The following is a 13,837-nucleotide window of genomic DNA, read 5'->3' on the forward strand; positions in this document are numbered from 1 at the left end:
GTCACCTCCTTCACAAAGCTGTCCCTCCTTCTCCACCAACCCCAAGAGCATTCTGTTGGTACTTCTTTCAGGGCCCTTAAATACACAGTGCTTGCCTGCACATCACATGCAGGTCATTGTGCTTGTTGCAGAGGGACTATAAAGATGGATGAGACCTCCTCTGGGGTCCTCTAGGTGTTCACAGGCATATTCTGCATTGGGTAGAGATTTTTCAACAGTGACCCAATCGCCCCACACTGGACTGTCAGCTCCCTGAAGGCAGGCAGCACCTGTGTCTTATTCATTTCCTTGGTCCCCACAGACCATGGCAGCTGCTTGTTAGTTTTGGTTGCCTTGAATTCCCTGGCCCAGGAATGGCAAAGAAGTCTAGTTTCTCTACTTTAATTTTTCTTTCTCTATAGTAGAGTTTATTTGTTTTTTAATTCAAAGAATCAAAATAAATGTTTGTGGATTCTATTTCTAGCTTGGTAGATGACTCCTTGTGACCACTGGGAAGTCACAATATCTGATTCAGCTTCTCTGGTAGGGCTGACTTGGGGAAAAACACTCCACGACAAAGGGAATCATTCAATTGGGATAAGTCTTTGAATGGGAAATATGCAAAGCTACTATTTCTGTTTAGTTTTTAACAGAAATAGTATTTGTGCACACTCTCCAGAGGGAGAGCATATGGTCCTTAACATTAAGTGCTTTCAATAGTGATATTGTTAGGTGGTAAGTAAACCAGGGAAATTCAAATTCCATGAAAACAAAATGGTACAGAGGGCATGAAAAAAGGATCTTGACATACGTCATGACTTTGATGCCATTCAAAGAGCTTCTTAAAAATAATCCAGAGTTATTGCCATTGTCACCAAATTATCCTTGTTAAGAGTCTGAATGTACATCTGGCACCGTGGGAGATGTTGTGGAACAATCTCTAGGGATTCTAACAGTGTCTTTGTAGATTCCATGGAAGTAACTTGATTGCGAGATGGTTTTGCATATCCATGACAGAAAACTCTACACATTTAATTAAAAGAAAAATGGCCAAGACTGTGCCAATGTTTATAATGCCCTTTGTGTGTGTATATGTGTGTATGGACTGATCTAGAAAGAGAGAGGGGCTTAGGTCCTTCCTGCTGGAGTTATTACTCTCTGATACCTGAAGCCCCGAGTTCTAGAGATAGAAAAGGCTTTGAGTAGAGATTGGCTTTACCAAACCCATATGTGGAACAGACAAGAGAGGTTACCTGGGGGACACATCCAGAACCATTACCCCCTTTCCCCTGTATCATGGTTGAAGAAACTTGAGAGGCTTGTATTTTTAGCTAAGGAGGGCCTCTCAGTCCAAGTTTGAGGAACTTGTGGGCTTGGCTATGGAAGAGAAGGTTTTAAACAGGTGTGACACTCTCTCCTTAGGCAGCCTCTTCCCCAGAGTGTGTCAAGTGGTACACTCATTTCATGGGTATGGAAAGACAGGCTTAGATAGCGCAACAGAAGAAAGGCAGCCGCAATGAAGAAGCTCCTCTTGGAGACCTGAAGCCCTGGCATCAACGTGCTATAAAAATCAGGTGCAGGGTACCTAGCTGAGGTATAGGAGGAGGGAATGTTCTGCCTCCAGGTGCGAAGATGACACTGCTGATTCTCTGTCAGTGACACGTCATGAGCTGCTTGATTAGGGCTGAGTGTTTGGAACAACACGTCCTCACTTATGTGTGCTTATTATGCACTTACCCTCACTCTCCTACTTTAGCTCCCTCTTTGACCAAGAGCATATGGTTGCAAGATGGTCAGCTGGGACCAGGACTGGCTGCTATGTGACAGAACTCAATTCTACTGGGATTAAGCCTCTTGTCCTGGTTTCATTAGCACCTGGCTTTAACTAACTGAGCCACATGGTAGGCACAGTCATACATAACCCATTCTTTGCTGAAGCAGGCTGGCTGCTGGTAATAATAGCAAAGTCTGGGTTCCTCAAGTTCTCCCCACCTTTGCCAATCAAATGTTATTACCAGGTCCTGCTTATTTGCACTGTTCTTAGGTTAGGGGACTCAGATTGTTTAAGAAAGTCCTTGTGTTGTGAGCCAGTTCTACATGGCAGCTGGCTGGCCTGCAAAGGTAGAAACTTATGTCATGTTCTGTTTGCATACCCTGCAGTGTCCAACTCAAGTCATCACAGGTTTCCCTTAAATGTATGTTGAATTAAATTAACTCACCAAGGGTTTAGCTAGCCATATAGCTAATTGTGTGAAATAATTCAAAGAATCAATTCATAGCATTAACAGTTTTTCTAGACTCTTGAGGCAGCATGATGAAGTGGAAAGAGCACTGGCTTTAGAGTTGGGGGAGCTAGATTTTGGTGCCTGGATTTAGCTTGTGTGTCTCAGGTAAGCTTCATTTAAAAAAAAAATTTAAATGTCAATAGCTTTTGGGGGTACAAGTAGTTTTTGGTTACATGGATGAATTATATAGTGGTGAATTCTGAGATTTTAGTGTACCTGTCATCAGGTAAGCTTTTTAATCTCTGTTTCATCATTTCCACCTGACGATGACAAATGCTGACCTGGTTGGGCTGTTAGGAGCCAATGAGATAATATCTATAAAAGGGCCTAGCACGGGGCCCAGCACATACTAGGACTTCAATAAATGTGAATTCCCTTCTCCTGGGGCAAGAGGCCCTTGCCTAACCAAGCCTCATCCACACCCTGAAGGATGTCAGGTGAAGCGCTTAGGGCCGAGATGTAGAAAGATGAGTCTGTTCTTCCTGCCAGACCAAGCCCAGCAGCCTCAGTGTCCCTCCCCGCTTGCTTAAGCCATTAGCTTAGCCTAGGAGAAACTGACTAGCCTGTGGAGAAACTGACTTCTCTCATAGTTTTCTGCCCTATGGTCCTGCCGCTTGTTACTTACTGGCGAGGTGGAAAGGAAATATGATCACGTAAGGCAAAAGAGATGTTGGAGTGGAGGGATTTGGCTAGAACTAGAAATAGCTTGAGGCCCCTCCAGCCCCGAAGCGGAAAGGAAATGGGCAAGCAGCAATCCCATTCCCAGACAGGTGGAGCAGGGGATGAAAGAGGCCAGCTGACCTTCAAGGGAAAATGCTGGCTTTGATCTCACTGAAGGAAAGAGGGAGGTGCTAACCTCTCTCCACCCCTTCCCCTTTCCCCCTCAGCACTTCTTTTGCTTTCTGGGCTTCAGTTTATGCACTTTTGAGGGGGAACATGGTACTGAAAAGGGGGCAAATGGAAAGTATGAGATGGGGCAGAGGGATGGAAGTGAAAGGTAGTGGCTATTCTAGGGTAGTTGGTCCCTTCTCAACCCTAGAGTCAATGAAGAAAGAAATGTAAATAGCTCAGCTTGAGTTCAGATCAGCCCAAGCTTGAGTTCAGTTCAGCCCACCTCAATGCTCTTTTCTTGTTCATGTCTCTCCAGGTCTTACTCACACAGTGGAAGCGGCGTACAATTAGATAGTTGGTCAAAAAGATATTCAGAAGAAGCCCTAAGGTTGCTGTTATTCCTCCATAATCATGTTTGGTTAGAGGAAACCAAGCAACGAACCTGAATCCACAAATCCTTTTATCCTTGCTTCAACATTTAGTAAGTATCTACTATGTGCCCAGCTAGGTTAGTCATTGGGGTACAAAGACAATAAGACACGTTTCATAGGAGGGATTATTATAGAGCAGTGTGATGAGTGGTATAATATTAACAATACTACACGTATTACAAGCTTATTATGTGTCAGGCACCTAAAGTGTCTAAGCATTTTTAATAGATTGACTAACTTAATTCTCACAACCAACCCATGCAGTAGGTACTATTATTGTTTCCATTTGAAGCTGAGGATCTGAAGCACAGGACAGTAGGATAACTTGACAGAAGTCATGCAGCTGGTATGTGTGGAGCAGAGATTTGAACTCACGTCATTCTGAAGATCAGCACTAGCTATGGTAGCCTACACACTACCCAGAAAAAGTGACTGTGGAGTAGAGTCTGCAAAGGGGGTATAGAGGATGGGAGGGAGGCAGAGAGTATGAAACATAAGGGGCACATTTCAGGTATTGAAGTGAATTAGATATGACTAGGGGGCACGGGACAAGGAGAAGAAGGACACAAGGCTAGGGAGGCAGACATGCATTTCATGATGGGTCCTGCTAAGGCATTTGGCTTTATCCCCGACTAGAAGGTCCGTGAAGGCAGGACATTGTTTTGTTCCCTGCTGCATTGCCAGTTTCCAAAACAGTGTGTGCACCTAGTAGGTGGTAGATATTTGTGGGATAAGTGAGTGGAAGCTTGTGGGAGATACTGCAAGCTTTTTTTTTTTTTTGGGATGGAGTCTCACTCTGTCGCCCAGGCTGGAGTTCAGTGTCGTGATCTCGACTCACTGCAGCTTCCACCTCCCCTCCTGGGTTCAAGTGATTCTCCTGCCTCAGCCACCTGAGTAACTGGGACTACAGGAGCACACCACCATGCCCAGCTAATTTTTGTATTTTTAGTAGAGACGGGGTTTCACCATGTTGGCCAGGATAGTCTTGATTGAACGCCTGACCTCAGGTAATCTGCCTGCCTTGGCCTCCCAGAGTGCTGGGATTAGAGGCACGAGCCACCATGCCCAGCCTTCTGCAAGCTTTTAAATGAGGGAATGAAGAGATCAGCTGTGCATTTTAGAGGGCTCAGAGGCTACAGCGTGGAGAAAGTATCGGAATTTGAGGAGAGGAATGCAAGTAGGGACACCAGTTAGAAGGCTGCTGCTGTAGCCCTGTGGAATGGTAATAGGGCTTGAACCAGGAGAGGGTGGAAGGAATAGAATGATAGAAAAACTTCAAAGATAGCATCAATAGGGTTAAACAGTAAATTGCATGTGGGGAATAAGGAAGAGGGGAATGGCAAGGATTTCTGGCTGTGTGGGAGGAGCATGAACGGGATGAAGGATACAAGCAGAGGAGAAGGTTCGGTGGTAGGGTGTACGTGTGTGAGAGGGGAGTTCAGTTAGGAGCATGTTGAGGGTCAGGATGCTGATGACAGAGTGGTCTCTTAGTTTAGGAGAGAGGTTGGGCCTACGACACAATGCATGTCATAGATTTAGGAGTTACCAGCAACATAAAATCAAGGAATTGGACAAGATTGCCATGGTTGCTGGGGGTGGGGGGAGCTTACTACAGAGTAAGAAGAGGGGAGAGGCAAGGAAAAATCATGGGGAACAGCAATACTTCAGAGGTGGGCACAGGAGTGGAAACAGTTCTGGCGACAATTTGAAATCTTGCTGAGAGGGTAAAAAAGAGGGAGGCTGAAAGGTGTCTTCTGATTTGTCCATTGGAAAGAGACCTTTGCTGCAGCAAAGTCAGTGGAGGGTGGGCAGAGGCCTGATGGGAGTGAGGAGGCAGAGATGAGAGTGATGACGGGAATACAGTAGTCCCCACCTTATTCCCGTGGGATAGATTCTAAGACTCCCAGCGGGTGCCTAAAACTGCAGATAGTACCGAGCCTGATTGCTGTCAATCAGAACAGGTTTCTGTTGTCTTCCACCCACAGATTTAATGCCTTTTCCTTCTTAACTAGGCATTTATCCTTTACTGTGGCTGTAACTTTTGCAGTTTGAGGCGCGAAAGCAAACCTAGCACAGAGCACAGATTTCTTTTCTTTCTTTCTTTTTTTTTTTAGACGGAGTCTGGCTCTTTTGCCCAGGCTGGAGTGCGGTGGCATGATCTCGGATCACTGCAACCTCCACCACCCAGGTTCAGGTGATTCTCCTGCCTCAGCCTCCCGAGTAGCTGGGATTATAGGCGCGCACCACCACGTCTGGCTAATTTTTTTGTATTTTCAGTAGAGATAGGGTTTCACCATGTTGGCCAGGCTGGTCTCGCCTGGTCTCCAACTCCTGACCTTAAGTGATCCGCTCGCCTCAGCCTCCCAAATTGCTGGGATTACAGGTGTGAGCCACCATGCCCGGCTCTTCAGGATTTCATGGATAGATTTGTTCTTATTGTAGATCTTATAACCTCAGCATATGATTTTTTTCCTTCCTTAAGTTAAGAACTTTCACCTTTTCACTAAAGGAAGTACTTTATGGTTTCTCTTTGGCATATCCGAACTGCCTGCATCACTACTCTTGTGCTGTGGGGCCATTATTAAGCAAAATAAGGGTAATTTGAACACAAGCACTGTGATACTGTGACAGTTGGTCTGATAATCAAGACAGCTACTAAGTGACTAATGGCGGGTAGCATAGATGGCATGGATACTCTGGACAAAGGGATGATTCACATCCTGGGTGGGAGGGAGCAGGACAGTGTGAGATTTTATCATGCTATTCGGAACAGCATGCAATTTAAAACTTGAGAATTGTTTATTTCTGGAATTTTCCATTTAATATTTTTGGACCACAGTTGACACAGCAGGTAACTGAAACTAAGAAAAGGGCGGTTAAGAAGGAGACTAGTGTATACCAGCAGTCCCCAACCTTTTTGGCATCAGGAACCGGTTTTGTGGAAGATAATTTTTCCACGGACCAGGGAGGTGGGGATGGTTTCAGGATGAAACTGTCCCACCTCAGATCATTAGGCATTAGTTAGATTTTCATAAGGAGTGCGCAACCTAGATCCCTTGCACATGCAGTTCACAATAGGGTTCACACTCCTATGAGAATCTAATGCTGCCCCTGATCTGACAGGAGGTGGAGCTCAGATGGTAGTGCTCACTTGCCTGCTGCTCACCTCTTGCTGTGTGTCCCGGTTCCTAACAGGCCACCAGCCCCGTGGCCCCAGGGGGGTTGGGGACCCCTGCTGTATACTGTTTTTTTTTTTTCTTTTTTTTCAGGAGTTTGATACGGGGGTAGGGCTGGGGTAGGTGGGTGTTTTAAGATGGGAGGATATTAAGTATATTTATGGGCTGAGGGAAAAGAATCTATAGGATGGGAGTTAGGGGCAGCATAATAGGTATTTCGAGTTAGTTATGTCTTTATTTCTGGCCCATTAGACAGAGATCCACAAGGGAAGAATACTGTTTTTTTTTTTTTAATCTTTATATTATCCACAGCTCCTAACATAAGGCCTGGAAAATAAAAGGCACCCAATTCATGTTTGTTGAATGAATGAAATAAAATGATTGGGATTCTGAACAGATTCACATCCAGTAGGGCGAATTAGGTTCTTGAAGGATGGGGTGATTCTAGACAGGCAGGCATGGAGTGTGTGTCGGGGGATAGTTAGAGGATGCAAGAGAATGCAGGACAAGTTTGGGGAAGAGCAAGCGCTGTTAGTGGGCTAATGTTGGAAAAAGAGAGCACAGGAAGCCTTGATTCCCATGTTGAGGAGACAGGACATGATGTGACAGGCAATGAGGCAGGGTCAGGACTGGAGCTGTGCCTTATGGGAACTGACAGCAGCAAATGCAAAGCTGGGTGACTGATGTAGAGGCACCTGCAATAGTACAAGGTGGGGGACAAAAAAGGCTTGAACCAGAGTGATTGCTGTGGGGATGGAGTGGATGGGAAAGAGATACTGTGATGAGGCTGAGCGTGGTGGCTCTCTCCTGTAATCCTAGCACTTTGGGAGGCTGAGGCAGGTGGATCTCATGAGGCCAGGAGTTCGAGACCAGCCTGGCCAACATGGTGAACTCCCATCTCTACTAAAAATACAAAAATTAACTGGGCATGGTGGTGCATGCCTGTAGTTCCAGCTACTTGGGAGGCTGAGGCATGAGAATCCTTGAACCCAGGAGGCAGAGGTTGCAGTGAGTCAAGATTGCACCACTGCACTCCAGCCAGGGTGACACAGTGGGACCCTGTCTCAAAAAAAAAAAAAAAAAGTCTGGGCGTGGTGGCTCACACTTGTAATCCCATCACTTTAGGAGGGTGAGGCGGGCAGATCACGAGGTCAGGAGTTCAAGACCAGCCTGCCCAAAGTGGTGAAACCCCGTCTCTACTAAAAATACAAAAATTAGCCAGGTGTGGTGCCACACACCTGTAATCCCAGCTCCTAGGGAGGCTGAGGCAGGAGAATCTCTTGAACCCAGGAGGCGGAGGTTGCAGTGAGCCGAGATTGCACCACTGCATTCCAATCTGGGTGACAGAGCGAGACTCCGTTAAAAAAAAAAAAAAAAAAAAAAGAAGAAGAAAGAAAGAGCTTCTGTCCAAATCCCTTTCTATAAAAATCCAAGCAGCTCTCACATTTTTTATTGTTAACTCACAGTCTACTTTTTCCTAAAAATTATACTTGCTTCTATCAGGGCAAGCCCAAGGTCAATGCCAATCTCTCTTGCAGACCCCTGAGGCTTTACTGTTTTTAGTTGGGGAAGTCATGCCTGTGATGGTAATGTGGGTTCTGGTCAGGAAGAGCATTTCTTGTCCTGAATCACTGTTTGAAAAGAACTCATCATAACCAGAATAACACGGCACCAGCACTTTGAACCATAACATGGTCTTGAATGATGCTTCTCAATCTTTCCTATATCACCAATTACTCCATCAAAGAACTTAGGCTCAACCATGATGGAAACAAAAAAGCCCTCTTTTTTCCCAGAAAAACATTTCTGTTTACAGGAAATTCAGTGAATACATATGGCATTTATGGTACATTTTAAGGACATAAAATTGCAGTGATATTATTGGGAGTAGATTTTATTGCCATGGCTTTACAACACAGACAAACAAAAATAATAACTCCATTAGTTGTTGAATTGAACTGGCAGGAAGCAGCACATCAAAAGCACTTGTGAGCAGGCAGGAGGATGGGGGATTGGGAGTGTCCAGAGCACAACCAAAAGGTCAGGGAGATAGGGGCTATTGAAGATAAGATGCTACATGTGGAGGTGAAGATGGAGATGGAAAAAAAGTGAATTCTTAGTTGCTGGAATAGAAACCTGGTGTCCTGTCTAGACTACATCTGTATCCTACCTGTGGTACTCATTTTACCTCTGAACACAGAGTTGGCACTTAAGAACTGCTTGGTGGTGAGGCTTATACACCAGTGCATGGTCGTGCCAAGAATTGTTTGAGTGAATGAAGAGGGCATGGAAATGGTTTTATTTTTCAGATATTTTAACGGTATTTTACCTATTGGTATAAAAAAGTTTATTAAGCAAAATAATCAGGTAAACCTGGGAAATGTTATCTTAATGGAGCACTAATTATTATAATAATTATTATTATTTAGAGGCAAGATCTTACTCTGTCACCCAGGCTGGTGTGCAGTGATGCAATCATAGCTCACTGTAACTGGAGCACTAATTACATTTAAGCAAAGAATATGCTCAATATTAACATCTTATTTCATTAGCTAAAGTACTTAGAGGCTTTCGTGAACACATATATATAGCCCATTTGCATGTCATCTAATTAGTAAGGTTCTTATGTTAGTCAATCCACAGTAGTGTGTGTGTGCGTGTATATGTTTGCATGTGTGCACATGCATGCATTGTACTAGGTGCTAAGCATCATTCTAGGCCCTGGGGGCAAGCTGAGTACCAAAAATAAATAAATAAATAAGGTCTGGTGACTGCTCTCAAGGAGATGACAATCAAATAGAGAGGGAAGATATAATTATAGCAAAAGCAGAGGAATAAATCCAAGCTAAAGTATGTGGTATTGGTTAGTGTACAATAAAATGCCCTCACATGTGGGGGGCACTGGACAAATCAGGTGACTTATCCAAGATCATAACCTTAACACTATGTAATACAGTTAAGAGATGTGAACTTGAACCAATGACTTTGAACTTCCCATTTTATAGGCTTCCACTATGTCATGAAGCAATACGCACAGCAGTTAAAGACTGAGATTTCTGGAGTCATATGGGATGAGCCCTACATCTTTGCTCTACACTGATGTAGTTTGGATGTGTGTCCTCTCCAAATTTCACATTGAAATGTGATCCCCAATGTTGGAGGTGGGACCTGGTGGGATGTGTTTGGGTCATGGGTGCGGATCCTCATGAATGGCTTGGTGCTCTCCCCATGGTAATCAGTGCATTCTTGCTCTGAGAGTTCATGTCACATTTGTTGTTAAAAGAGTCAGGAACCTCCCCCGTCTCTCTCTTGCTTCCTCTCTGGCCATGTGACATGCTGGCTCCCCTTTGCCTTCCACCATGATTGAAAGTTTCCTGAGGCCTCGCCAGAAGATGTTGGTGTCATGCTTGTACAGCCTGCAAAACCGTGAGCCAATTAAGTCTTTTTTCTTTATAGATTACCCAGCCTCAGGTATTCCTTCATAGCAATGCAGATGGACTAACACAACCATCTACTAGCTGTGTGACCTTAGGCAAGTGACTTAACCGTTCTGTATTTTGGTATTCTTGTTTGTAAAATGGGAATAATAACAGAACCTACCTTTTAGGATTGTTGTGACAATAAATGAGTGAATTCATGTAAAGAACTTAGAACAGTGTGCTTGGCTTATTATAAATGCTCAGTAAATACTATTAAATGCTGAATATTATCATTCTTTTTCTTGTGCTTTATCAACTGTACAAAGAAACAGAGCTCTGAATGTAATGGGCAGTAGTAAAATTGGATTTCTCTACAAATGTCCATTTAGACTGAATGAGGGTGAATTCTTAAGAGCTTACCCTGTATCCCAAAACCCTGAAGCCAGAAAGAGTGGCAGAGAGATCAAGAAGAGAAGGATTCCAAGTGAAAATGACTATTAAGAAAGATGGAAAAGAAGAGGAGGGAATGAGAAACTTGAAGTGGTAGGAGAGAGAGGCACAGGACAGAGGTGACAGAAAGGAGTAGAAGAGATAAAAATGAGAAGGGGCTTAGATTGGGAAGGGGAAGAAGGAGGTCTAGAGGAGGAGACAGGAAAGACAAGGGCAGGGTGGCAGGGGTCTCCCTGCAGGCCAGAATTTTCCTTCAGGGTATGGTTTCAAGAGTTTTAGGGAAGAGCCCTGGCCAAGACTAATACCTTGCCCCATCACTGCTGATCCTCAAATTTCCACGATTAGAGACAATTCCTTCTTCATACTGTGTGCAGAGCCAACTCTGGTTATACCATATGTCTCTGTTAATCAAATGAATATTTTGGAAACAAGCCTACACACGAAGGTTTTTTACATCAAATTTTCCTTAAGCCAAGGGTGGGGATGGAAGAAGGAAGGGTATAGGGATATTGCTTTACCTGGCTTGTTGCTGGACAAGTACTAAGATGACTTTGAAAACTGCTTCTACTGGAGGATTAATAAGAATTGATCCTTACACTACTCCAAACAACTGCCCTCTCTCCATCCCTTCACTTCTGAACCTCTTAAAATTTCTCTTTTCTTCAACACCTTGACCTCCTCATTTCTCAGACACTTCAACTCACTGCAACCCACACCTCCAATGAACTTTTTTTTTTTTCTTTTTGAGATGGAGTCTTACTCTGTCACCCATGCTGGAGTGCAGTGGAGCAATCTTGGCTCACTACAACCTCCGCCTCCCAGGTTCAAGCGATTCTCCTGCCTCAGCCTCCCGAGTAGCTGGGATTACAGGCATGGACCACCACACCCAGCTAAATTTTTGTATTTTTAGCAGAGACAGGGTTTTACCATGTTGGCCAGGCTGGTCTTGAACTCCTGACCTCAGGTGATCCACCCGCCTTGGCCTCCCAAAGTGCTGGGATTACAGGCATGAGCCACCGTGCCCAGCCTTGAACTGTTTTTTAGAAGAGAGATGGCAAAGAGATTTCAGCTTCTTGACAACTTGGATCAATTGGTAGTAGCTGCTTGGGGTACTGTGTTGAGGAAGATTCTGAAGCTGTGCCTTGGTTCAACAGGGAAGCAGGCCATGATCAATTTGTAATGTATCCATAGGAGTACATAGACCCCGGCAGGGTGGGGTCTGAGGGCACGTAGTCATATGTGCCCTACATTTGCTATTCCTGCTTTAGGACATCAAGAGTGACCTCCTAATTGCCCAACTAAGGTCTTCTTTTCAGTTATCACTCATCCTATTTGATCTCTCTCCAGCACATGTCATCACACTATCTTCTCTCTCATAACCACTGCTCTCCCTGTTCCTTCTCAGTCTCCTTCCCTGGATCCTCTTCTTTCACCTGTCTCTGAAATGTAGGTGCCCTCAGGTTATATCCTCAGCCTCTCTTCTTTCTCTTTGCAGGAGTTCGCGCCCTCTGTTGGTGTTGTAATCACGCCTACGTGGAGATCCTACATCTCTGGGTCCTGTCAGTGTTTGTCACCAGCCTCTGACGTGCATTTATAATCATCTGCTGGACATTTCTACCTGGAAAATTTGAATTCTTGGTATTTTGCATAATGTGTTCCAAGTAGAGCTAATTGTAAGTCCTTCCAAAGAGAATGCTCATCATCTTTTTTTTGTTTACTCAAAAAGTCCCACCATACAATAAGCTCTTCAAGAAAGATTTGTACTTATGACCCTGAATGGGTTAGTGTGTTTATGCTTTGTTTAGAGGCATTGAATTTTGTGCATTCAAAATACCTGAAATAATACCATCCTGAACGTTCCTGATTTCATCAAAATACCCGAAATAATGGGTGATGGGTCCAGTAAAAGCCCAGACTTCACCACCATGCAATATATGCATATAAGAAGCCTGCACTTGTACCCTCTAAATATGTACAAAAAAAGACCCCCGAAATAATATGGTTTAGGAGATCTCTATCTCTGTGATATTCCCATTGTTTGATGAGCAATGATTTTTTTTCCTCATTACTTGTTAAACAAAGAAAACTATATCTAACCGTGTGCAAGAAGATAGAAAGAGGCATAGAGTACTCCCAAGACTGGCATTATCTCTCAGGGGAGAGCCCGATAGAAAGCACTATGCTTTGGGTATCACAGGTTGAATATCCCTTTTCCGAAATACTTGGGACCAGAAGTATTTTGTATTTTGAATTTTTTTTCAGATTTTGGACTATTTGCATTATATGTACTAGTTGAGCATGCCTAATCCAAAAATCCGAAATCTGAAATGCTCCAGTGAGCATTTCCTTTGCACACCATGTTGGTTCTCAAAAAGTTCTGGATTTTGGAGCATTTTAGAGTTCAGATTTTCAAATTTGGGATGCTCAACCTATATTTGAAAACACTCACTGGTTATCTGCTGGGGCAGGATTCAGTGTGGTAGGTGCTGGGGAGATGATAATGACACAGATATAATCTCTGGTCTTGAGGAGCTTACAGTCTAGTAGAGAATGCAGACAAGTACAGGAATAACTATGATGAGAAGAATGTCAGAGGTAAGTCATTTCTCAAGGGAAATTCTGAAGTGGGAATTCTTAATTCTGAGTATGGGGGCTGAGTAATGAATAAGGCTTCATGGAGGAGATGGGAGGCAACTGAACTGGCCTTGAAGGATGAGCAAGATTTAAGTAAGAAGGAAGAGAAGGTATGAAATGCACAAGAAGTGGAATAAGGACAATGAAGATATACTGTAAACAAGTCATCAAAAATTAATTTGTAGAGAAAGAACAGAGTACTGGGTCAAAACCAGCACCAACACAGCTCTGTAAGCAACTTTCTTGTCTGCTTTGAATAATGCATCTTTGTTTTGTGATGGACCACGATAGAATGATGGGCTTGGCAGAGAGGGGAAAAGCCATGGATGGAATTGCTACTCCATCAGAGTAGGATTTATCTCTGATATACCCATCAGAGAGGTTACTTGGGGCAAACTGGAGTTGCACTTGCTCAGCACCTATTGATTCATTTATTCACTCATTCACATGATACCAATGTTTCTTGAGCACTCCTGTGTGCCAGGCTCTGGTCATGAAGAGATGCACAAGACTTGGCCCCTGCCCTCAAGGAGTGAATGGAGAGACAGCTATGCAAATGATCAATTATAATGCACTGTGGGAAGAACCATAATAGAGGTGCAGGCAAGGAGCTCCTGCAATCCAGACGGAAG

At 44.0% G+C, this 13,837-nt stretch overlaps 1 protein-coding gene across 8 annotated transcripts in view; it reads right to left on the reverse strand.

Moving 5' to 3' along the window:
- Positions 1-13,837, reverse strand: part of HDAC8 (histone deacetylase 8) — a 245,871-nt gene that overhangs the window by 22,768 nt on the left and 209,266 nt on the right. The window lies entirely within an intron of this gene.

This window comes from Pan paniscus, chromosome X, assembly GCF_029289425.2.
Source record: "Pan paniscus chromosome X, NHGRI_mPanPan1-v2.0_pri, whole genome shotgun sequence".
Lineage (NCBI taxonomy): Eukaryota > Metazoa > Chordata > Mammalia > Primates > Hominidae > Pan > Pan paniscus.